Source organism: Leopardus geoffroyi, chromosome B1 (assembly GCF_018350155.1).
Source record: "Leopardus geoffroyi isolate Oge1 chromosome B1, O.geoffroyi_Oge1_pat1.0, whole genome shotgun sequence".
Classification (NCBI taxonomy): domain Eukaryota; kingdom Metazoa; phylum Chordata; class Mammalia; order Carnivora; family Felidae; genus Leopardus; species Leopardus geoffroyi.
In genome coordinates this window covers 170,401,221-170,427,058 of record NC_059327.1, presented here as the reverse complement: position 1 = coordinate 170,427,058, position 25,838 = coordinate 170,401,221, and the positions used below count along the sequence as shown (strand labels likewise).

The following is a 25,838-nucleotide window of genomic DNA, read 5'->3' as shown; positions in this document are numbered from 1 at the left end:
TACGTTGATTTCCCAAGTCATTTGATGACAATGTTTGTAGGTTGAAGGGAGGGCCTAGGGACCAAAGTTTGGGAGCCTATGATAACAGCGGTAAGAAGAAATATGCAGAGAATGAGGGGATCCCTATATGAAATGACTCAAATCCAAGGTGTTTCCTCCCACGGCCTTTGATGGAACTGTACAAGGTAGACAAAGGGCCCAGACTCTTTTGTTCAATTAAGGGAAAATTGATTGTTGAATTTATATATACATTTCGTACTTTTTTAAGCTCAAAATTTCTTTTTTTTTTTTTTAATTTTTTTTTTTAACTTTTTTTTTTTTTTTTTTTTATGAGACAGGGAGAGACAGAGCATGAACGGGGGAGGGTCAGAGAGAGAGGGAGACACAGAATCTGAAACAGGCTCCAGGCTCTGAGCAGTCAGCACAGAGCCCGATGCGGGGCTCGAACTCACGAACAGTGAGATCGTGACCTGAGCAGAAGTCGGACGCTTAACCGACTGAGCCACCCAGGCACCCCTCAAAATTTCTTTACATCAGCAGAATGGTATGGACTGGTGGGAATGAAAGAGGCACAACACAAAAAGTTTGTGTTTACATTCGCTGGAGGTGGGAAGAACTTCAGTGTGACAACAAAGAATTCTCAAGAACATCCATGACTGTTTCTTTTAAGGTAAGCTGCCAATTGAACCACACTGGCAGGAAATACCACCCTGTTACTGCCATCATGATTCCAGAAGGGACAGACTCCAAAATACGGCTGTAGATTTATAAACTGGATGAAACCGTCGAATTCGCTTCCTCATGTGGTGCAATTCATAACTTCAGTTGCAAAGGTGAAATCTTCAAGCAACTTGATAGAACATATCTTAGAGCAACATATATTTACTTCTGTCCCCTCTACTGTAACCCAAGCTCCATGAAAGTAAGGTCTTTGAATTGTTTCAAAGCACATGTGTTCCCAGCACATGGTAGACACTAGATCAAATTGTCCAGCAAGAAGAAAAGATCATACCCGGTTGGAATTCGTGAAGAAGAGGGGCACCAGGGTGGCTCAGTCGGTTAAGCGTCCGACTTTGGCTCGGGTCATGATCGCACAGTTTGTGAGGTCGAGCCCCGCATCAGGCTCTGTGCTGACAGCTCAGAGCCTGGAGCCTGCTTCGGATTCTGGGTCTCCCTTTCTCTCTGCCCTCCCCTGCTCATGCTCTGTCTCTCTCTGTCTCAAAAATAAATAAAAACATTTTAAAAATTAAAAAAAAAAAGAATTTGTGAAGAAGAGAGACCATATGTGTATATTACATATCATTTATTATATTAACCATATCTTTGCAACATATTCTTGTTAATGAATATTTTTAGGGGATGAGGCTTTTTTTTTATGTTTATTTATTTTGAGAGAGAGAGAGAGAGAGAGCACATGCAAGCGGAGGAGGGGTAGAGAAAGAGGGAGAGAGAGAGATTCTGAAGTAGGCTCCCCGCACTGTTAGCTCAGAGCCCGATGTGGGGCTCAAACCCATGAACCACGAGATCATGACCTGAGTCAAAGTCAAGAGCCAGAGGTCCAAACAGCTGAGCACAGAAGTGCCCTGAGGATGAAGCATGTTACATTATAGTCTCCGTTCCCTTCCATTTCCTGGTAAATGAGTGCTAACCAATAAGTCATACCTCAGTTAGGTATTCCTTACTCTGTACATCACTTCTCCTTTTAGCACTTCCTGTTTTCAGTATTTTGTAATTTTTTTTTTTTTTTTAAGTAATCTCTACACCCAACGCGGAGCTCGAATTTCCAACCCTGAGATCAAGAGTTGCCTGCTCCTTGGGGCGCCTGGGTGGCGCAGTTGGTTAAGTGTCCGACTTCAGCCAGGTCACGATCTCGCGGTCCGTGAGTTCGAGCCCCGCGTCAGGCTCTGGGCTGATGGCTCAGAGCCTGGAGCCTGTTTCCGATTCTGTGTCTCCCTCTCCCTCTGCCCCTCCCCCGTTCATACTCTGTCTCTCTCTGTCCCAAAAATAAATAAACGTTGAAAAAAAAAATTAAAAAAAAAAAAAAAAAAAAAAAAAAGAGTTGCCTGCTCCACTGACTGAGCCAGCCAGGTGCCCCCTGCCTGTTTTCAGTATTGAACAGAGAGGTTATTTGTACACAAAAGAACTTGACTTGGGCATTCTTGGATTTTCATAAACATCCGTAGAGGGCATATTCTATTTTATGACATGACAGGATGTGAAGAAACGTTTTAACTTCAAAAATGATTCTGGTAAAGTATAAGGCCTTAGAAACCTCTATGAGTCTCCAATATTCTCCCAGCGTTTGAAGCACGTGGTACTTCAAAGAAATCTCTTAGACTTTTCAGAGTGAGTGGTTTCCATCGAAACTGGCAACTCATTTGTGAGTCTGCAACCCTCCCCCTACTCTGCATAATTAATATTGTAAACAATGTTCATAACCTTCTTTGACATTGGAGTTGGGAATTAAATTTCATTTTAAATGTCTTAAATGAAAACAAAAATTTCATTTTAAATGTTTTCTGCGAATAATTTGATAGTTGATTCTGTAAATGTCATTTTTAATGTATGAAGAGCTGTTTCCCCAACAACCGCTCTGGCAATAAGCCACTCCATGCAGCAAATATTCTCTTCATTTTCTTGGATTAAATAAAACAACGTATTTACTTTCTTGGTTTGGTTTTTGCTCTCTGTGATGCACTTTGCTAGCTCTGAATTTTAAAAAGGAAGCATAAATTCTGATCACCTCCTGTTTTCTCACTGTATCTGAAAAAGAAAAAAAAAAGGATAAATACAAACTTAAAATAAGAAAATAAACTGCCTCTAACTAGTCTGTTAACAATTTCAGAAGACAGACCATTGTATTCATATTGCAGGGCTTTCGTAACAAAGTATTTCAAACTAGGTGGCTTAAAATGGCAGGCATTTACTGCCTCATACTTCTGGAAGCCAGTCTGAAATCCAGGCCAGACTATGCTTCCTCGAAATAGGAGAATACTTCTTCACCTCTTCCTAGCTTCTAGCAGTTTGGCAGATCTTTGGTGTCCCTTGGCTTACAGATGCCTTTTTCCAATCTTCTGTCTTTACATGGCATTCTCCCTATGTTTGTGTTTTTTGCATTGTCATTTTCTTTTTTTTTTTTTTTAATTTTTTTTTTCAACGTTTATTTATTTTTGGGACAGAGAGAGACAGAGCATGAACGGGGGAGGGGCAGAGAGAGAGGGAGACACAGAATCGGATTTTTTTTTCCAACGTTTATTTATTTTTGGGACAGAGAGAGACAGAGCATGAACGGGGGAGGGGCAGAGAGAGAGGGAGACACAGAATCAGAAACAGGCTCCAGGCTCTGAGCCATCAGCCCAGAGCCTGACGCGGGGCTCGAACTCACGGACTGCGAGATCGTGACCTGGCTGAAGTCGGATGCTTAACCGACTGCGCCACCCAGGCGCCCCACGCATTGTCATTTTCTTATAAGGCCAGTCATGTTGGATTAGGGGTCCTCCCATTCAGTATGACCTTACCTAACTAATTACATCTGCACCAACCCTATTTCTAAATAAGGTCACATTCTGAAATACTGGGAGGTTAAGACTTCCATGTCTCTTTTTTGGGGTGGGGAACATAATCCAATCTATAATACTAAGTAGTTTGCTATTAAAAATTCATGGATATTTGTATAGCTTCGTTAATGCCAATTTATTATTAAAAATATTTCTTAGAAGAAAATTTTGGTCTAGCAATTTGAGAGGAAAGCTTGCATACGGTTAAGCAAAATCCCAAGAAAAGTCAGTATCATGTTAGTCAAAATATATCAAGAGTGAGGTTTAGGGAACAGGTGGATATAGTTCTCTCTTCTCTGTTCATGACCACGCCATCAGATACAAATATTTGGAACACACATTTGGTACATGTGACTTTCCTGATTGCTACAGGCTGAATTTTGTCCTGCCCCAAAATTCATTAAGTTGAACCCTACCCACCCTGTGATAGTATTTTGAGATGGGGCCTTTGGGAGGTACTTAGGTTTAGATGAGATCCTGAGACCTCTTAATCACTCTGCGATGTTACCAGATAGAAAAGTTGCATATTCAAGAATCAAACCACTAATCTCTAAGCAACAATGTTTTTCCTCAGTAACATGGTTCTTTTTGGTAATGGTATAAACACACTCAATGTTGTAGCTAATAAATACAAATAAAAAGAAAAAGAAAAAGAATGTGTCCACCTTACAGAGTCAGGGAGCACCGATGGCTTGGAAGGACTTTCTGGACAATGAGCTGTAAGATTACCGTCACATCACATTGTGAGACTGAAAGCTTGACTCACCCTACTTCTCTTGTCCATAGTTGTCCCAGTTGTAAAAGGAAAGGGATTATGCTGGATGATGTTTGAGGACTCTTTTGTCTCTAGCATCCTGTGAATTTAAAAACTTTTAAAAATTTTATTTATTCTTGAGAGATAGAGACAGAGCACAAGCAGGGGAGGGGGAGAGAGAGGGAGACACAGAATCCAAAGCAGGCTCCAGGCTCTGAGCTGTCAGCACAGAGCCCAACGCAGGGCTCAAACTCACGAACCGCGAGATCATGACCTGAGCCAAAGTCGGACACTCAACCGACTGAGCCACCCAGGTGCCCTATCTAGCATCCTGTGAATTTTAAACATTATTAAGTATTGATGCTTTTCATGAGAGCAAGTGGTTGAATCCTAGCTCATTTTCTTTTTTTCTGTGTTGGGTTGTTTCAACCCTCTGAGATTTTGTAGTAGACCAGAAATATATTGGACTGTTTTTCCTGACATGAAGGAGTGCAGCTGGTGGAGTAGTTTGTGTCCCTGCCGGGGACGTATATCAAGTAGTTCACATTGTTGGGCTGCTTCTGAAGACATTAGGCATCTGAAAGAGATAGTACTAAAATCACTGCTAGGTCAAGACCAGACCGAGAGAAATTTCTTTTGAATGTGCAAATAAAACACATCATGTTTTAACACTTAAGATTTTTTTATTTTTAAAAAAAATTTTTTTCAACGTTTATTTATTTTTTTTTAGGACAGAGAGAGACAGAGCATGAACGGGGGAGGGGCAGAGAGAGAGGGAGACACAGAATCGGAAACAGGCTCCAGGCTCTGAGCCATCAGCCCAGAGCCTGACGAAGATTTTTTTATTTTAAAGAGAGAGAGCACAAGGAAGGGAGAGGCGCAGCGGGAAAGGAGAGAATCTCAGGCACCCCAAGTGTGGAGCCCGATGTGGGGCTTGACCCCATGATCCTGGGATCAGGACCCAAGCTGAAATCAAGAGTCAGATGCTCAACTGAGTGGCCCCTGAGCCCCTTCTGAAAGGTACTGAACCTACACTTCACAAAGAAGGATCCCTAGTTCTAAGGATCTGTCTAGCTACTAATCGGTCTGTTTCTATGAGAATAAATAGGTTAGGGGTTCCTGGGTGGCTCAGTCAGTAGGTGTCTGACTTCGGTTCAGGTCATGATCATACGGTTCGTGGGTTTGAACTCCGCATCAGGCTCTGTGCTGACAGCTCAGAGCCTGGAGCCTGCTTCGGATTCTGTGTCTCCCTCTCTCTCTCCCCTCCCCCACTCGTGCTCTGTCTCTCAAAAATAAACAAACAAAAAAAATTTTTTTAAAAACAACAAACAGGTTGGATAGTATAGACATGTGCTATCTCATTTAGTAGTCACTATTATATGCAGCTGGTGAACAATTAAAATGTGACTAGTACAAACTAAGCTGTGCTCTAGTATACATCGGAGTTTGAAGGTTTATATGAAAAAAAGAACGTAAAATATCTGATTAAAATTTTGTAATATTGATTACACAATGAAATGATAGTGTTTTGGATATATTGGTTAGATAAATATGTTAAAATTAACTTCATGTGTTACATTTTTCTTTAGTAGAAAATTTTAAATTCCATATACAGCTTGCATGTCTGTTGGACAACTCTGATTTATAACCTACTGTAAGGCACTTCAGTAAAAACAATATGATTACATTATGTGCTTGGTTTTGTTTTTGTTTTTTTTTTTACATTATGTGCTTCTTTGTTTTCTAAAGATTTCATTTTTTTTTTTAAAAGATGGGGAAACCATCTTTTTTTTTTTTTTTTTTTTAATTTTTTTCAACGTTTATTTATTTTTTTGGGGACAGAGAGAGACAGAGCATGAACGGGGGAGGGGCAGAGAGAGGGAGACACAGAATCGGAAACAGGCTCCAGGCTCTGAGCCATCAGCCCAGAGCCTGACGCGGGGCTCGAACTCACGGACCGCAAGATCGTGACCTGGCTGAAGTCGGACGCTTAACCGACTGCGCCACCCAGGCGCCCCTAAAGATTTCATTTTTAAGTAATCCCCACATGGGGCTTGAACTTACAATCCCGAGATCAAGAGTCGCATGCTCTCTTGATTGGGGCAGCCAGGCGCCCCACATTATGTATTCGTTAGGTTTTTCTAAAGTTTTTAATGTTTATTTATTTTTGAGAAAGAGAGAGAGCATGAGCCGGGGAGGGGCAGAGAGCGAAGGGGACAGAAGATCTGAAGCAGGCTCTGCACTGACACCCTGATATGGGGCTTGAACTCACAAACTGTGAGACCTTGACCTGAGCCAAAGTCAGATGCTTAACCCACTGTGCCACCCAGGCACCCCGTGTTTGTTAGCTTTAGTTTCACCCTACAAATGGATATTTGAAAGCCAATATTCTGCAGATGTATCTTACAAATATTCCAAATATCTTTCCCTCTAATCAACCCGAGAGGGCTTATGAGTTAGACAGTATTATTATTCCAAATATGTACAGACATACTGTTTAATGGATGCAGAGTTTCATTTTGGGAAGGTGAAAAATTCCTAGAGATAGATGGTTACAGGACGATGTAAATGTACTTAATGTCACTGAACCATACACTTAGAAATGGTTAAAATGGTAAATTTTATGTTATGTGTTTTTTGCCACAATACAAAAAAGTTTGACTAGACAGAATGGTGGAGACATAGGGCCTTGGATCTAACCTCTCTGATTCACACCCCTCACCTTCAGGCAGAGTATAATGAAATTATACTTTTAATTGAAGTGTAATTAACATACAACAGTTTAGTAGTTTCAGGTGTACATCATAGTGATTTACTATTTTTTTACATAAGAAAATGCTAAGTCTAGTTACCACCTCAGGTAGAGTACATCTGAGCAATTCTTAAAAACAAGGGTTTATCAGGTTCATGAAAATTTGCTAGAAGTACCTCTGTTGACGTTGCTAACCCAAGACATTCTTTTTTTTTTTTTTTTCAACATTTATTTATTTTTGGGACAGAGAGAGACAGAGCATGAACGGGGGAGGGGCAGAGAGAGAGGGAGACACAGAATCGGAAACAGGCTCCAGGCTCTGAGCCATCAGCCCACAGCCCGACGCGGGGCTCGAACTCACGGACCGCGAGATCGTGACCTGGCTGAAGTCGGACGCCTAACCGACTGCGCCACCCAGGCGCCCCACCCAAGACATTCTTTCACAGAGCTAACTTACATTCTTTCTAAATAGTTTTCTCTTCACTTTTCCTTTTCCTTCCTTTGCAAAAAGTATTTCCTGAGGAACTCTACTGTGTGTGGCACTATTTGGGAGATATCATGGAGAAAAAATGGCAGTATATATAGTAATTAAACATAAACGCTTGATGTAAATGCCAATTTTGTCCCCCTATTGTCTATGGGCGCATTAATTAACCTCTCTGTACCCTCAGTTTCCACACCTGCAACATGGGTACAGCAATACTACTCATTTTATACTATTCGTGCTGAAGATTTTGTTTGTTCCTCCAGATCCACTGCTCTGCTCTGCTCTGTTCCCGGCTCTGGGAATCTGACCTTTACGGACTGCATCGATAAACTTCCTTGCTCTTCGGCTTCCATTTGGATTTTGCCAGTGGGGATCCCTGGAGATTAGATCAGGGAGAAGATCCGAGGTAGGTAGGAAAAGAGAGTTTGGTTGTTTTGTTTTTGTTTTTGTTTTAATCCCCAGCTTCCTCCTCCTGTGGGTGCTGCAGAATGGCTGCTTCCCACAGCAAGCTGGCCTCTCCACAGGACTTCCTTTTTCTGAGAGACCACAAATACCCCTCCCTTTCTAGCAACAAGCCTAGGTGTTGTCACAGTCACATTAACCAGCTACCACTGAAGACATGAGCACCAAGAGAGGGGCAGTGCCTTTTGAATAACCCAGCACACGGTTCTGATTCTTCAACATTAGCAGATAGAGCCCAGGGAACATTTTATAGCGTGCAAAAGAATTTGAAGATGATTGGGGCGCCTGGATGGCTCAGTCGGTTAAGTGTCCGACTTCGGCTCAGGTCATGATCTCACGGCCTGTGAGTTCGAGCCCTACATCGGGCTCTGTGCTGACAGCTCGGAGCTTGGAGCCTGCTTCAGATTCTGTGTCTCCCTTTCTCTCTGCCCTTCCTCTGCTTGCTCTCAGTCTCTCTCTTTCTCTCTCCCTATCCCCCCTGCCTCTTTCCAATATAAATAAACATTAAAAGAAAAAAAAGAATTTGAAGATGATCCAGTCAGCCCCAGAATGAATGCTATAAAATATTTCTTATTAACTATCCTCTCTCCAATGTCTAGTATCTAGTTAGTGCTCCTTCAATATTTAATGAATAAATGAACAAATACTGAAAAAACAGCTCTGAATAAAACCAAAGAGAATAATGCTTAACACTGACTTCCATTTTATTTTTGTATTATATGCTCTCTGTCTACTTTTACAAGTTGTTCTTACTAAGCTTGCGGTTAGTGATCAAAATGTTTATTGCTGTATACTATGGATAACAATGATTTTGATGGAAAGGAAAATTTCTGATTGCCTTTAAAACTAGCTGGACTTCTTGTGATCTGTATTGAGTTTTATGGGTTTTTTTTTTAAGCTTCTACTGGAGAAATTTAAAGAATCTGAATTCTGTATTTTGATGTTGTTAATATAATTACTGAATTTTGTTCTTAATAAACTTATATAAATTGTTTAATTAACAAGAAGCAGTAATAAAAAATTGAATAAATAAATTTGAAGCTACCATAAAAGACAAACCTTATTATAGACATAAAGATAACAAATATGCAAATGTCACTTAAACTACGGAATATCAAGCTGGTGAAAAATTATGTAGCCAAAAAATTATGTAACAATGACATAGGAATTGCTGATTATATTGAGTGAAAAGACAATATAAACATTTTATGTATGAAAGATTATTACAATGTAAGAAAAAAAAATCCAACAAAAACTTAGGCAATAATAAAAGCCAATAGTAATCTGGATGGTTGTGCTGTGAATAACTTTTTTTCTTATTTTTAAAGTGTTTTTCCAGGGGCGCCTGTGTGGCTTGGTCGATTGAATGTCCGACTCTTGGTTTCAGCTCATGTAATGATCTCACAGTTTCATGAGTTTGAGCCCCAAGTGAGGCTCTGTGCTGTCTGCATGGGGCCTGCTTGGGATTTCACTCTCTCTGCCCCTCCCCTGCTCATGCACACAGGATCTCTCTTGCTTTCTTTCTCTCAAAAAATAAATAAACATTAAAAAAATAAAATAATAAAATGTTTTTCCAAATTTTCTAATATAAGCATATATTATTTTTATAATGAAGAATATTAAAGTGTAGGAAATCTACCCTTTAAAATACAAATAATTTTGAAAGCTTATGAAAAAATTGAAGACACAAAAATATGGAAAAAGATTCCATGTTCCTGGATGGGAAGAACAAATATTGTTAAAATGTCAGTACTACCCAAAGCAATCTACATATTCAATGCAATCCCTATCAAAATAACACCAGCATTCTTCACAGATCTAGAACACATAATCCTAAAATTTGTATGGAACCAGAAAAGACCCCGAACAGCCAAAGCAATCTTGAAAAAGAAAACCAAAGCAGGAGGCATCACAATCCCAGACTTCAAGCTATACTACAAAGCTGTAATCATCAAGACAGTATGGTACTGACACAAAAACAGACACTCGGATCAATGGAACAGAATAGAGAACCCAGAAATGGACCTACAAACGTATGGCCAACTAATCTTCGACAAAGCAGGAAAGAATATCCAATGGAATAAAGACAGTCTCTTCAGCAAGTGGTGCTGGGAAAACTGGACAGCAACGTGCAGAAGAATGAACCTGGGCCACTTTCTTACACCATACACAAAAATAAATTCAAAATGGATGGAAGACCTCAATGTAAGACAGGAAGCCATCAAAATCCTCGAGGAGATAGCAGGCAAAAACCTCTTTGATCTTGGCCGCACAACTTCTTACTCAACACATCTCCAGAGGCAAGGGAAACAAAAGCAAAAATGAACTACTGGGACCTCATCAAAATAAAAAGCTTCTTCACAGCGAAGGAAACAATCAGCAAAACTACAAGGCAACTAACAGAATGGAAGAAGATATTTGCAAATGACATATCAGATAAAGGGTTAGTATACAAAATCTATAAAGAATTTATCAAACTCAACACCCAAAAAACAAATAATCCAGTGAAGAAATGGGCAAAAGACACGAATAGACACTTCTCCAAAGAAGACATCCAGATGGCCAATCGACACATGAAAAAATGCTCAACATCACTCATCATCAGGGAAATACAAATCAAAACCACAATGAGATACCACCTTACACCTGTCAGAATTGCTAACATTAACAACTCAGGCAACAACAGATGTTGGCAAGGATGCGGAGAAAGAGGATCTCTTTTTCATTGTTGGTGGGAATGCAAGCTGGTGCAGCCACTCTGGAAAATAGTATGGAGGTTCCTCAAAAAACTAAAAATAGAACTTCACTATGACCCAGCAATTGCACTACTAGGCATTTATCCACGGGATACAGGTGTGCTGTTTTGAAGGGACACATGCACCCCCATGTTTATAGCAGCATTATCAATAACAGCCAAAGTATGGAAAGAGCCCAAATGTCCATCGATGGATGAATGGATAAAGAAGATGTGGTATATATATATATATATATATATATATATATACATATATATATATATATATATATATATATATACAATGGAGTATTACTCAGAAATCGAAAAGAATGAAATCTTGCCATTTGCAACTACGTGGATGGAACTGGAGGGTATTATGCTAAGTGAAATTAGTCAGTCAGAGAAAGACAAAAATCATATGACTTCACTCATATGAAGACATTAAGAGACAAAACAGATGAACATAAGGGAAGGGAAACAAAAATAATATAAAAACAGGGAGGGGGACAAAACAGAAGAGACTCATAAATATGGAGAACACCCCGAGGGTTACTGGAGGGGTTGTGGGACGGGGGATGGGCTAAATGGGTAAGGGGTACAAAGGAATCTACTCCTGAAATCGTTGTTGCACTATATGCTAATTAATTTGGATATACATTTTAAAAAATAAAAAAATTAAATTTAAAAAAATATATAAAATATAAATAATTTTGGGGTGCTTTGCGGCTCAGTGAGTTAAACATCCGACTTTGGCCTAGGTCATGATCTCACGGTTCTTGTGAGTTCGAGTCCCACATTGGGCTCTGTGTTGACAGCTCAGAGCCTAGAGCCTGCTTCAGATTCTGTGTCTCTCTCTCTCTCTCTTTGCCCCTCCTCTGCTCATGCTCTGTCTCTGTCCCTCTCTCTCTCTCAAAAATAAACATTAAAAAATTTTTAAAAATAAAATAAAATACAAATAATTTTCTTCACAAAAGGAAAAAAATATGTAGGCCACAGACAAATAAATGTAAAATTACTCTTTAGGACTTTGATCAAAAGGATAAATATAGGGATGCCTGGGTGTCTCAGTCAGTTAAGTGTCAGATTCTTGGTTCAGCTCAGATCATGATCTCACAGTTTGTGAATTCAAGCCCTGAGTCAAGCTCTGAGCTGACAGCATGGAGCCTGCTTGGGATTCTCTCTCTCTCTCTCTCTCTCTCTCTCTCTTGCCCACTTGCACACACGTGTGCACTCTCTCTCTCTCAAAATAAATAAATAAACTTAAAAAAAAAAGGATAAATATAGCACCCAAAACTGACTTTTTCAGGCTTCTAATGAGCTTACAAATCCCATTACATGAAAAATCCACAGTTAATGTTGTCCTCAGTGGGGAAAACCTGAAAACTTTTCCTCTATAGTCAGGAACAAGACAGGGATGTCCACTCTCACCACTGTTCATCATAGTGCTGGAAATCCTGGCCTCAGTAATCAGGCAACAAAAAGAAATAAAAGGTATTCAAACTGGCAAGGAAGTAGTCAAACTTTCACTATTTGCAGAGGACAGGATACTCTCTATATAAAAAACCCAAAACATTCTGGGGCGCCTGGGTGGCTCAGTCAGTTAAGCATTTGCCTTCGTCTCAGGTCATGATCTCATGGCTCATGAGTTTGAGCCCCCCTGTTTCCCTCTCTCTGCCTTCCCCCAGTAACACATGAACTCTCATTCTCTCTCTCTTGAAAATAAATAAACATTAAAAAAAAAGAGAGAGAGAGAAAGAAAGAAAACCCAAAAGACTCCACCAAAAAACTGCTAGAACTGATACACAAAATAAGTAAAGTCACAGAGTACAAAATCAACATACAGAAATCTATTGCATTTCTATACACCGATAATGAAGAAACAGAAGGAGAAATCAAGGAATCAATCCCATTCATAATTACACCAAACACATTAGATATCTACGAATAAACCTAACCAAAGAGGTAAAAGATCTGTACTCTAAAAAGTATAGAGCACGGATGAAAGAAATTGAAGAGGACACAAAAAAAATGGAAAAACATTCTAGGCTTATGGACTAGAAGAAGAAATATTGTTAAAATGTCTATATTACCCAATGCAATCCCTACCAAATCCCATTATTTATTTTATTATTATTCACATTTTTATTTTACTGCAATTTTATTATATTTAAAGCATAGCTGGATAGCACAATTTTGATCTATAGAGTTAGTGGCCAGCTACTCTGTGATGAAATAGCAAATGAAAAGGATTTGGATTTGTAATAAGGAAGCTTCTTGTCTTCGCTCTCTTTGTTTCTTCTAGACTACTGGAAATGTTGACCTTCTGGATTCAATAGGTAGGGTAACAAGTTTACCGGAAGCTGTTCTGTCAGAGCTGGTTGAGTGCTCCAAGGGAAAGGAAACAGAGCCAGGGTGGTTGCTGTATCAGACCAGAATACTCCAACTTCCCTGTGAAGATGAACCAGACGCTTTACGCTTTTAAGCAAAAATGCTTAACATTTTCACTTCATCTCGCAAAATCACTATTTGTGGGTCAATGACTGGAGGTAGGGGTTAGTTCATTGTTAACTTTCCTTTTAATTTTTACTTTTAAAAAAATTTTTTTTATAAATTTTTTTTTTCAACGTTTATTTATTTTTTGGGACAGAGAGAGACAGAGCATGAACGGGGGAGGGTCAGAGAGAGAAGGAGACACAGAATCGGAAACAGGCTCCAGGCTCTGAGCCATCAGCCCAGAGCCCGACGCGGGGCTGGAACTCACGGACCGCGAGATCGTGACCTGGCTGAAGTCGGACGCTTAACCGACTGCGCCACCCAGGCGCCCCTTAAAAATTTTTTTAATGTTTTTATTATTTATTTATTTTGAGAAAGAGAGTGGGGGGAGGGCCAGAGAGAGAGGGAGAGAGAGAATCCTAAGCTGAGAGAGAGGGAGAGAGAGAATCCATGCTGTCAGCGCAAAGCCAGACTCCGGGCTTGATCTCAAGAACTGTGAGATTATAACCTGAGCCGAAATCAAGAGTTGGATGATCAATTGACTGAGCCACCCAGAAGCCCCAGCTTTCTTTTTAAAAAGTAGATTGTAAAACTTCTGAAGTCCAGGTAGAGTAATGAACAGATGATCTTAGACAATTCCCTTGAATGGACTAGGATTCAAACTTGAGTTTCAAATGTCAGAAGGAAGTAACCCGATCTCTGACTTTCAACTGGTAGCTGTTGGAGTCCCAGCCAAGTCTATCTCCTGATCACGTTGAAATCTATAAGAAGATGGAAGAGATTGCAGTATACCATCATTTCCTGAAGCCCTACGATGTATCTCTAGTGTATACATTTCTATTTTTTCAATCTCTAGTACCTAAGCCTCTGATAAATTTTCAACATAAGGTACAATCATGACCTATAAATATTTATAAGCTAATAATTTATTTCATATGATGTATAAGATAAACACATGTCGAAGATTTTACGTAGCTCATTAAATAATGAGAGAACTGGGAAATCTGTTAAAATTGGTTCAAAGGTGAATTCAAAGATTTACAACTTCCTATAGAGTAAAGGAATGTTGAAATGGAAGGAAAAGTGGATTTTGCTACAGGAGTGGGTGGGTAGAGATGTCAAAGCAATCTCCATTTGGCAGAATTTATTTGCATGTCTATAGATGGTGGAAGGCAGAATAATGCCTACTTCCCCCACCTCCAAAATGGCATAATTACACCATTTCAATCATCCTTTTTTATCCAATGCTTTTTATATTTTTGCATTAAATGTATAATCCTCAGAACCTGTCAATATGTTAGGGAGCGAAGGGGAATTGAGTTGATACAGAGGGAATTAAGATTGCTAATCAGATGACCTAATTGTAGAGATTATCTTGGATTATCCAGATGGGTTCAATGTAATCACAAGGGTCTTTAAACGTGGAAGAGGGTAAGCAGGAGAGTCAGAGGGAGCTGTGACTATGGAAGGATGGTCAGAAAGATGCAACATTGCTGATTTAGAAGATAGAGAAAGGGATCCAAGAGCTCAGGAATGGGATGGACTTTAAAAGCTAGAAAAGGCAAGCAAATATAATTCTCCCTACAGCCTCCAGAAAGTAATGGTGCTCTGCAGTTACCTTGATCTTAGCCCAGGGGAACCTGTGTGGGACTTCTAGTTTCCAGAACTGTAAGAAAGTAAATTTGTGTTGCTTTAAGATGCCAAATTCATGGCAGTTTTTAGAAACAGCAATAGAGGGACACCTGGGTGGCTCAGTTGGTAGAGCATACAACTCTTGATCTCAGGGTCATAAGTTCAAGCCCCACATTGGGCATGGAGCCTACTTAAAAAAATAATAAAAAAGGCAAAGAAAAGCAGCAATAGAAAACTAACAAAATAGACAAAAACTAGTTGCCTTGCTATCAGTTATCTATGATTTATGGAGTATAAAAATAGCTCAGTCAAAAACAAAGGAAAACACGCTTACATATACATTCATGCATAGTTAAGATCTCATAGTCATGCTATATCTGCAGAGCTTCAGGGGCTTACTTTTCAGGCAGCAAATAAAGGTAGGAATGTACTCTTAATGAGATGAATGACTCAGCACTTAGCAATTGCAAAGATGCCCTATCCAACCTCAGGATCATTAATCACTGATGGAAGCAGAAATGAGCAAATTGATGACTTGATGGTTCAGTACAACCCCCCCCCCCCCCCGAAAACTGGGGAGAGCCAAATCATCAATAACTCCAGAATCAATTCTTGCTCCATCAGCCAATTTCTATCCAAAAGGAGTAATGGCCTTTTAGTAGCCAACTGCTTCAGCTTTGGGGGTGTGTTACAGCAAAATTTTCTTCCTTCAATTAAAATAAGCTGGATAACGGGAATTGATGTCCACCCTGAGGTAACTCTTATCAAGTCAAAATTGATTGACAGACATTGGGGGAGGGGGAGAAGCAAAAATATAAAAAGCATTGGATAAAAAAGGATGATTGAAACGGAACTATATTGTTTTTGCTTTCCTGGCATCCATACCTTGTTCTTTTCTTTTCTTTTTTTTTTTTTATTATTTTATTTTATTTTTTTATTTTTGGGACAGAGAGAGACAGAGCATGAACGGGGGAGGGGCAGAGAGAGAGGGAGACACAGAATCGGAAGCAGGCTCCAGGCTCTGAGCTGCCAGCACAGAGCCCGACGCGGGGCTCGAACTCATGGACCGCGAGATCGTGACCTGGCTGAAGTCGGACGCTTAACCGACTGCGCCACCCAGGCGCCCCTACCTTGTTCTTTTCATAGCAACAGGCATAGAGTTTCAGATGAGGCTGATCCCATACATCCTCCCCTTACTACTCCGTTCAGACAAGAGTGGGTGAATGACCTAAGCCTGGCCCATCTATCTTAACGATAGGTTAAGAATTTATGAGACCAGGGGTGCCTGGCTAGATCAACTGGGAGAGCATATGACTCTTGATCTTGGGGTCCTGAGGTCAAGCCCCACACTGGGGGTAGAGCTTACTTTAAAAATAAAATAGGGGCGCCTGGGTGGCTCAGTCAGTTAAGCGTCTGACTTCGGCTCAGGTCATGATCTTACGTTTATGGGTTTGAGCTCTGCATCAGGCTCTGTGCTGATGGCTCAGAGCCTGGAGCCTGCTTCAGATTCTGTCTCCCTCTCTCTCTGCCCCTCCCCCATTCATGCTCTGTCTTTCTCACTCTCAAAAATGAATAAATGTTTAAAAAAGTTTTTTTTTTAAATAAAAATAAATAAATTAGGAGCACCTGGGTGATTCAGTCACTTAGGCATCCCACTCTTGGATTTCAGCTCAGGTCATGATCTCACAGTTCATGGGATCAAGCCTTGCATCAGGCTCTGTCCTGTTAGTGCAGAACCTGCTTGGGATTCTCTCTCTCTCTCTCTCTCTCTCTCTCTCTCTCTCTCTCTCCCCCTCTCTCTGCCCCACCCCTACTTGCATGCACATGCATTCTCTCTCTCTCTCCCTCTCTCTCTCTCAAAATAAATAAACATTAAAATAAAATAAAATAAAAAACCCTTCACATTCAAGAACACTCTTTAAACAAAAAAAGAGGGAGCACCTGACTGGCTTAGTTGGTAGAGCATGCGATTCTTGATCTCTGGGGTTGCATAGATCTTACTTAAAAATAAATTAAAAAAAATAAGTGAATAAGTAAAAAATAATTTAGGGGACCAGACTGAACCCACTGAGAATCAAGCTTGGATTATTACAGTCCCTCTGGTCTTTTCAAAGTAGTTAATTACTTTGGCCCCATTTCCCCATAAGTCTGTTTGGGATTAATTTCTGTTACAGTCAAGAGAGTCCTGACTAAGACAAACATGTATATTTGGTAAGTTATCTCACTATTATTAAAGATAAAACTAAGACACATTAAAAATGTTAAGATCTTATTTGAGCAAAAATCAATTCGAATCAGGCAGTGCCAACCAAGCCAGAAGTGGTAACAAGTGTTCCATGATAGGAGCTAGGAGAAAGACTTTTATGGAGTAAAGGTAGAAGCAAAGCAAGGAAATTATTTTGATTGGCTATAGCTTAAATATTTGCCTTATTTGGAAAGTCAAGTTGGCTCTTTGCGATTGATTATCCTTAGATTTTGTTTTCTTAACCTTGAGGCATTTACAGGGTTCGGTTTTGGATTGCTCACTTAATGCTGATAAGGTACTAGAATCACCTTCAGTCTAGTGACCTCCTTGATTTAACACTAGCAAACATACTGATCAAGGAAGAAAGTAAAGATATACACCAGCGGGGAAAATTCCAATTGTTAAACAAAAAAAAAGGAAGAGGTGTTAAATATCATCTGTATATAACGTAAAACATAAAATGTCCAAGGAAAACTAAAATACTAACTCAAAAAGATAGATGCACCCCTATGCTCACTGCAGGATTATTTAGAATAGCCACAATACAAAAGCAACATAAGTGTCCATGAATGGATGAATGGATAAAGAGGAAGTCTCTCTCTGTCTCTCTCTGTGTCCGTCTCTGTCTCTGTCTCTGTCTCTGTCTCTCTCTCTCTCTCTCTCTCTCTCACACACACACACATACACACACACACACACACACACACACAGAGGAATACTATTCAGCCATTAAAAAAGGAAATCTTGCCATTTGCATCAACATGGATGGACCTTGTGGGTATTTTGCTAAATGGAATCTAAAACAAAAACAAAAACAAAACAAAACAAAAAAGGCAAATGAACAAACAAAACAAAACTCACAAAGAAAACAGATTGGTGGTTGCCAAAGGGGAGGTGGTATGGGGGTAAGCAAAATGAGCGACGGGGATCAAGAAATATAAACTTCCAGATATAAAATAAATATGCAATGGGCATGTAATGTACAGCAATGGTGACTATAGTCAATACACTGGTATTGTATACTTGAAATTTGCTAAGAGTAAATCTTAAAAGTTCTCATCATAAGAAAAACAAATTTGTAAATTTGTATGGTGACAGACAACTAGACTTATGGTGGTGATTATTTCCCAATGTATAGAAGTATCAAATCAATGTTGTATACCTGAAAGTAATAGAGTGTCATATGTGAATAATAATAATAATAATAATAGACTATTCAAAAAAACATAAAATGGTTTATGATACCTTACAAAGGAGAAAATGATAGATGTCACTGCATTCAATAGTCAACACTAACCACTGGAAACTCCTATATCTTGGCACAGTAGCTTCAGCTTCTTCCACGATGACTTCAGTATATTTTACACTGTCCCTAAGTTGCCTGAAACACTGTCCTGGAATCCACTTCAGGATCTATAGTTTCATTTGAAGCCCAAGAGAATAGCACAGGAGTGGAGAAAATATAGTCTTTGTGATGCTTCTGCTCTAGGGAGAAACAGCAGTAGAAGAAAATCTAGCAATTACTAAAAGTGAGCATCATTTATAAAAATAATCATAGTACAATCTGATAAGTTGTTACCTCCTTATTTTCATCCATTCAAAATAAATGATTTCTTCTTGGTAACATTTCTAGAACCTCCATTGTGTTCCATTTTCGTCTACCTTCAGCCTGTCTGAGAATGCACAAGAAGCAAAAAGCATGTAATGAAAGGAACTCGATTATTAGAATAAAACGATTATGTTGGTTCAGTCAGCAAAATGAAGTCAACCTACTAAAAAGAGTTTTAATGGGGAGTATCATCCTTCATAAATCAGGCAAGCAAACCATGAGCCATCTGGAAAGCAAGTTGGTTTGTGCCCTTTTCATTTATCTTAATTTAATAGCTTCATGGAGCCATGGCCAGGCAGTCTCTGGTTAAGCTTGGGGTCTAATGTTGTGGGACAGATCCTTCCTCCATATATTCACTTACTATTTTTATTTAGCTTTCAAAGGCAAAGGAAAAAATTTCAACACTATCAAAGGACTAGTATCAAAACATAATTTTAACATCTTAACATACTTTTTGAAAAACTCTAACAAGGGCGCCTGAGTGGCTCAGTCATTAAAATCTGACTTCAGCTCAGGTCATGATCTCATGGTTCCTGAGTTCAAGTCCCACATTGGGTGAGCTTGGGCCCCACTTCAGGTGGACCCTGCTTGTCTCTCTCTCTCTCTGCCCCTTGCTCACTTGCGTCCTCTTTCCTCTCCAACAAAAATAAAAATAAATAATTAAAAACTCTAACAAACTAATAATAGCAGATGGTATCAGAGACAAACAATCCAATAGAAACAGGCAACTGAAGAGAAAACCTGAATGGCCAATAAAATTGCGAAAGAGTGCTCAAACTCACTGCTACTAAGGAAAATGTACATTAGAACAAATATGATATACCATTTTCATACACATAAGATTTGGTGGGAACTAAAAATAACAAATGTTGGCAGGGATTAGGAATATTCTCATACTGTAACTACAACCACTAGAAGTAAATTTGCAACTATTTTAATATGCAAAGTTGAAGATATTCTGGCCTAACTATTCCACGTCTATTTTTATTTTTGTTATTATTATTATTTTTTAAGTAGGCTTTATGCCCAGCATGGAGTCCAAAGTGGGGCCAGAACCCATGACCCCAAGATCAAGACCTGAGCTGAGATCAAGAGTTGGCCAGTTATCTGACTGAGCCACCCAGGTGCCCTATTATCATTTTGTGTGTAAGCTCTGTCCCCACCATGGAATTCAAACACATATGACCCTGAGACCCAATGTCACATACTCCACTGACTGAGCCAGCCAGGCACCCCATATTCTGCTGTTAAATACTTATTCTAGATAAAATCTCATGCAAAGTTGTTCATTTCAGAATTGACTAAAAAACTTTTTTTTAATGTTTTTTATTTTTGAGAGAGAGACACACACACACACACACACACACACACACACACACACAGAATCCAAAGCTGGCTCCATGCTGTCAGCACAGAGCTAGAAGCGGGCCTCGAACTCAAGAACTGAACCATGAGATCATGACCTCAGCCGAAGTCAGATGCTTAACTGACTGAGCCACCCAGGTGCTCCCAGAATTGATTTTGAAGGTAAAAGACTAAATGTTCATGAAGATGCCAAACAAATTCATTTTGGTAATTCATAAATAGGATACCATAATGTAGCTAGAATAAATGAACTAAACCCAGGTGTAGTACCATGGTTACATCCTAAACACACTGTTGACTGAAAAAAGTAGATTCTAAGAGCATACATGAAGTATGGTACCATCTGTGAAAAATGTAAAAGGATAGAAAACTATACTGTATATTGCTTATTGCGCATGTACAGAGGTAATATAAATCTATGTAACAAAAGTATAAAAACATGAACAGTAAGAATATAGTGATTTCAGTGAAAAGGTAGCTCTGGATAGTTAGGATAATGGAATGGGGATGGGTTTCAACTGTATGTACTGTTTGATAAAACAGAAAAATCTGAAATAAATATGGCGAAAAATTAACTTCTGTGATACATGTACCCCTAGAAGTACAAAAAAGATTTTCTTTCTTTTTTTTTTTAAGATTTTATTTTTAAGTAATCTCTACACCCAACATGGGGCTCAAATGTACAACCCTGAGATTAAGAGTCACAGGCTTTACTGACTGAGCCAGCTAGATGCCCCACAAGAAAGATTTTCTGAAAGATGTACTGGCTTTAATATTTTTAATGAGATGAAACAGAGCAAAACTTCCATGTATCTGTTTTCCTAAAAAGTTATCTTTTTGGGAACTTGTCACACTGGTTCTCTCCACATTTTGAAAGGCATCCCTTGCAATCTTCTAAATCTTAATAGCTGTTGATTTTTCCAGGGCACCAAACAAAGGAACAATTTGAAATATCAGGTTAGATGTTGAGAAAAAATTACTCTCTGTAACAAATACTTTTGCAATTCATCTGATGTTTGTAGAGGAGGAAAAATTTCTTTTTTCCCTTTACCCATCTTAAGTTCATTGGCTGGTGCCCATGAAAATTAGACTGACAAAAGACAGATTAACAAGAGAAAAAGAAACAGAAGCTTATTAACATGTGAATGAAGCATACACAATGGGAATACCCAGAAAGGAGTAACTCAAAGAGATGGTTAGAACTTGGGCTTATGGAGTATCTTCCCAAAAGAACAGTAAGTTTTTAGAGAAGTGACCAAATGAAGAGGACTTTGAGTTTATAGGGTGACAAACTGGGGGAAGGTGAATGTATGGGAGATCTAATGAAAGATAAGGGCTAATTGCAAAGTATGTTATGTAGATTCCTTGTTGCCATCTCTGGGCTGATTAAGGTAACTTTTGTCCTTTCCAGTAGAGAGAGGGGGAACAACTTCATAAATTTATGTCCTATTTTAGGCAATAGGAGTAATGCAGAGAGCTTTCCTTTTTATCTGCTTCTTCTCAGGGGCCTTCAGCTTAAAATAATCCTTATATCAGGGGTGCCTGGGTGGTTCAGTCGTTTAAGTGTCCGACTTTAGCTCAGGTCACAATCTCACAGTTTGCAGGTTCAAGCCCCACATTGGGCTCTGTGCTGACAGCTCAGAGCCTGAAGCCTGCTTTGGATTCTGTGTCTCCCTCTCTCCCTGCCCCTCCCCTGCTTGTGTTCTATCTCTCTCTCTCAAAAATAAACATTAAAAATTTTTAAAAATAGTAATCTTTGTATCAAAGTGCCATATTTTGCTCCCACTGATTTTTTCGTTGTTTCTAAAAATATTGGAGGACCAAATTGAATTTCCAATTGATCATTAAATATAATTTTAGGTAATAAGCCAAAACTCATATAGTAATTTATTAAAACTCAGAAGGTATTACATTGTTATAACAAAATTCCCTACATTCTTTTCTTAACATTTTAATATGGAAAATTTTAACACAGAGATGAGATCAGAGAATAATAAACATTCATATGTCTTTCATCTAGATTAAATAATTATTGATATTTTGCTACATTTGCTTTTATGATCTCTATTGGTCCATCACCTAGATATACTGCTCTTTCACTGAGACTTTTGAATGTAATTTGCAGACACCCTGGAACTTTACTTGTAAATCCCATACCTCTCAAAAAATTAACAATAACCATGTAATGTCATCTAATATCCATCTCATAATCGAATGTTTATATGTCCCTCAGATTTCTTTTATTACAGTTTTTCAATCTAGAATCTACACAAACTAACATTTGGTTGTTTTAACTTTGTACATTCTTTTAATTTGAAATAGCTCTCCCATCTTTTATAATGATACTCATTTTTTTTAAGTTTATTTATTTTGAGAGAGACAGTGCACGTGGGATAGGGGCAGAGAGAAAGGGAGAGAAAATTCCAAGCAAGCTCCACACTGTCAGCACAGAGCCCGATGTGGGGCTCTAATTCATGAATTGTGAGATCATGACCTAAGCTGAAATCAAGAGTTGAAATCAAGAGTTGGATGCTTAACCAACTGAACCACCCAGGGGCCCCGATACTCACTTTTTAAAGAGGCCAGGCCAGTTGTTTTGTAGAAGGTCTCACATTTTATTTTTGTCTTACAATGTTGTTTAACTTGTTATTCTGTCTCCTTGAATTTCCTATAAAGTGAAAGTTAGGTCTAGAAGGGCTTGATTAGATTCAGAGTAAATATTCTGCCAAGAATTTCTTATAGGGAATGTTGTGAATATTGTATTGTATCATATCAAGAGACAGTGTAAGGATAACCCACTATATTTGTGATGCTAGATTTGATCTCCTAGCTTAGGTTTTAACTGCCAGGTTGCTCCTTGGGAAAGATTCATCTTTCCTCTTGTAATTGGTTAAAAAAAAATCTCTAGTATATAATGCTTTGGAAATGTGTCCCCGTCAACATTTTACCCAATGGGTTTAGCATCCACTGATGAGTCTTACTATTGTTAGTATTATTTCCTGACCAGTTATTAATGTTTTCATTTTAAAAATGAATAGTTATATACTATATTTTAGTTAAGAATATTTTTAAGACTATTGGGGTCCCTGAGTCAGTAGAGCATGAGACTCTTGATCTCAGGGCTGTAAGTCTGAGCCCCACACTGGGTGTAGAGATTACTTAAAAATAAAACCTTAAAAAAAAAAGGCTATTAACCAAAAGTCCTCAACCTTCTTCTATTCCTCATTGTTAAGTTTCTCACGTCTGCTTCCTTGAAACTTACGTCCTTTCAGAATGTAAAGTCATTGAATTATAAGAGAAGATTAAATAAATTCTCTAATAGAATAGGAATATATTTAGAGGTTTCAATGAGGGAATTTTCTGATGGGAAAAGGAGAGACTGGTGACAGTGGCACTGGGCAGCATGACTGAGTAGAATTGGAGTAGGCACATAGTGGTATGCTGGACCCAGCACATATTGGCTTGCAAGAGCTGATTGTTAAATTTTTCAGAATTTCGTGAGCTGGTTGTTATGCACAGCCATTATTAAAAGTTAAAGTGTATAAATTTACAGTGAGTTATATTAAAAATAGATAACAGGGGCATATGGGTGGCTTAGTCAGTAGAGCATGCAACTCTGGATCTCATAGTCGTGAGTTCAAGTTCCACTTTGGGAGTAGAGATTACTTTTTTAAAAAGGTAATAGGTGCGCCCCCGGGGGGGCTCAGTCGGTTAAGGGTCCGACTTCGGCTCGGCTGGGGTCATGATCTTGCAGTTTGTGAATTTGAGCCCCGTGCATCAGGCTCTGTGCTGACAGCTCAGAGCCTGGAGCCTGCTTCGGATTCTGTGTCTGCCTCTCTCTCTGCCCCTCCCTGCTCAGGCTCTGTCTCTCTCTATCTCTCAAAAACAAATAAATGTTAAAAATATTAAAAAAAAATTTTTTTAACGTTTACTTATTTTTGAGACAGAGAGAGACAGAGCATGAACGGGGGAGGGGCAGAGAGAGAGAGGGAGACACAGAATCCGAAACAGGCTCCAGGCTCTGAGCTGTCAGCACAGAGCCCAACGCGGGGCTTGAACTCACAAACAGCGAGATCATGACCTAAGCTGAAGTCCGACGCTTAACCGACTGAGCCACCCAGGTGCCCCAAAAAATATTTTTAAGAAAGGTAATAAACATTCAAAACTCGTAATTATTTTTACTACACTTTCCCATTATCTATGCCCTTGAGGTTATTTATGTCTATTGTATCTGCATTATGGAAATGTTATATGATAATGAGCTGTGCACATCTCTTTCCAGTTTCATGTTCAGTGACATTAAGCTAATAGTTTGAAATAGGTCATGGTGGCAGCATTTACAACATGGAAACACCAGCAAGCATGACAAATCAAGGCTATTTATTATTTTGTTGATTGTCTAGACTTAAAAGTTATGGTCAAGAATGGGGTGCTTATGAGGCTCAGTCTGTTAAGAATCCGACTCTTGGTTTTGGCTCAGCTCATGATCTTGTGGTTTGTGTGAGCAAGTCCTTGAATTGGGCTCTGTGCTGACAGTGCATGGAGCCTGCTTGGGATTCTCTCTCTCCCTCTCTCCCTGCCCCTCCCCGTGCATATGTGTGTTCTCTCTCTCTCTCTCAAAATAAATAAACTTTAAAAAAAAGTTATGAAGAGCTTGTTAATACGGATGAAACTTAAAAGTGTGTTATGTCTGTAGCTGTTAACATTGTAAACAGCAGTAAAAATTGAGTAAATATTCTTTCAGTATTCAAAAACCGTTATTCACTGCAGAAAAGAAGTTGATCACATCATTGTTGAAAGAGTGAAGTTTCAATATGTGTTAGTTGTTTGACTTTGATTTTATTCCTTAACAAATATATCAAATAACATTCACAGAATTATGTTGGTTCATCAATAGCGACAACATGTTGCTCTGGATACAAAAGTTCAGTAAAAATCAACAAAAGTGCTTTGTGAGAATCAATTGTTATATGCAATTTAAGCAGAGAACATTTGAGGTTAATATTTTTTAATAAGAGCATTTTTTTTTAATTTTTTTTCAACGTTTATTTATTTTTGGGACAGAGAGAGACAGAGCATGAACGGGGGAGGGGCAGAGAGAGAGGGAGACACAGAATCGGAAACAGGCTCCAGGCTCTGAGCCATCAGCCCAGAGCCTGACGCGGGGCTCCAACTCATGGACCGCGAGATCGTGACCTGGCTGAAGTCGGACGCTTAACCGACTGCGCCACCCAGGCGCCCCATAAGAGCATTTTTTTTAAGTAGGTTCCATGACCAATGTGGGGCTTGAACTCATGACCCCAAGCCCTGATACTGAGAGTCATATGCTCTACCCCATGAGCCAGCCAGGAGCCTCATAAGAGGAGTTTTTAAATCAATAAAACATATATTCATATATATATGTTTTATATATGTTTATATATATGTATATACATATGTGCATATACATATATATGTATATATGTTACATAAATATGCTTATAAATAATATATAATGTTTATTTATATATAATGTTTATATACAATATATAATATATAATAATATAATATATAATATATATTTAATGTTTATATATGTTTATTTATATATATATTTATATATAATGTTTTATATGTTTATATACGTATATACATACGTGTATATACATATATAGGTACATATATGTATATATGTTACATACATATGCTTATAAATAATATATATATAATGTTTATTTTGAGGGAGAGGGAGAGAGAGAAAGGGAT

General features: G+C 38.8%; 1 long non-coding RNA gene across 2 annotated transcripts in view; it reads right to left on the bottom strand.

Moving 5' to 3' along the window:
• Nucleotides 1-2,541: 2,541 nt before the first annotated feature.
• The window catches only part of LOC123596057, a 25,559-nt gene continuing 2,262 nt past the window's right edge, over nucleotides 2,542-25,838 (bottom strand). The window contains exons 2-4 of one of the 2 annotated variants that reach the window (XR_006711503.1): nucleotides 18,699-18,792; nucleotides 18,365-18,604; nucleotides 2,542-2,763 (exon numbers count right to left, since the gene is read on the bottom strand). This is a non-coding gene — a long non-coding RNA (uncharacterized LOC123596057). The remainder of the gene's footprint in view (nucleotides 2,764-18,364; nucleotides 18,605-18,698; nucleotides 18,793-25,838) is intronic. The other variant, XR_006711502.1, reaches the window with a different exon arrangement.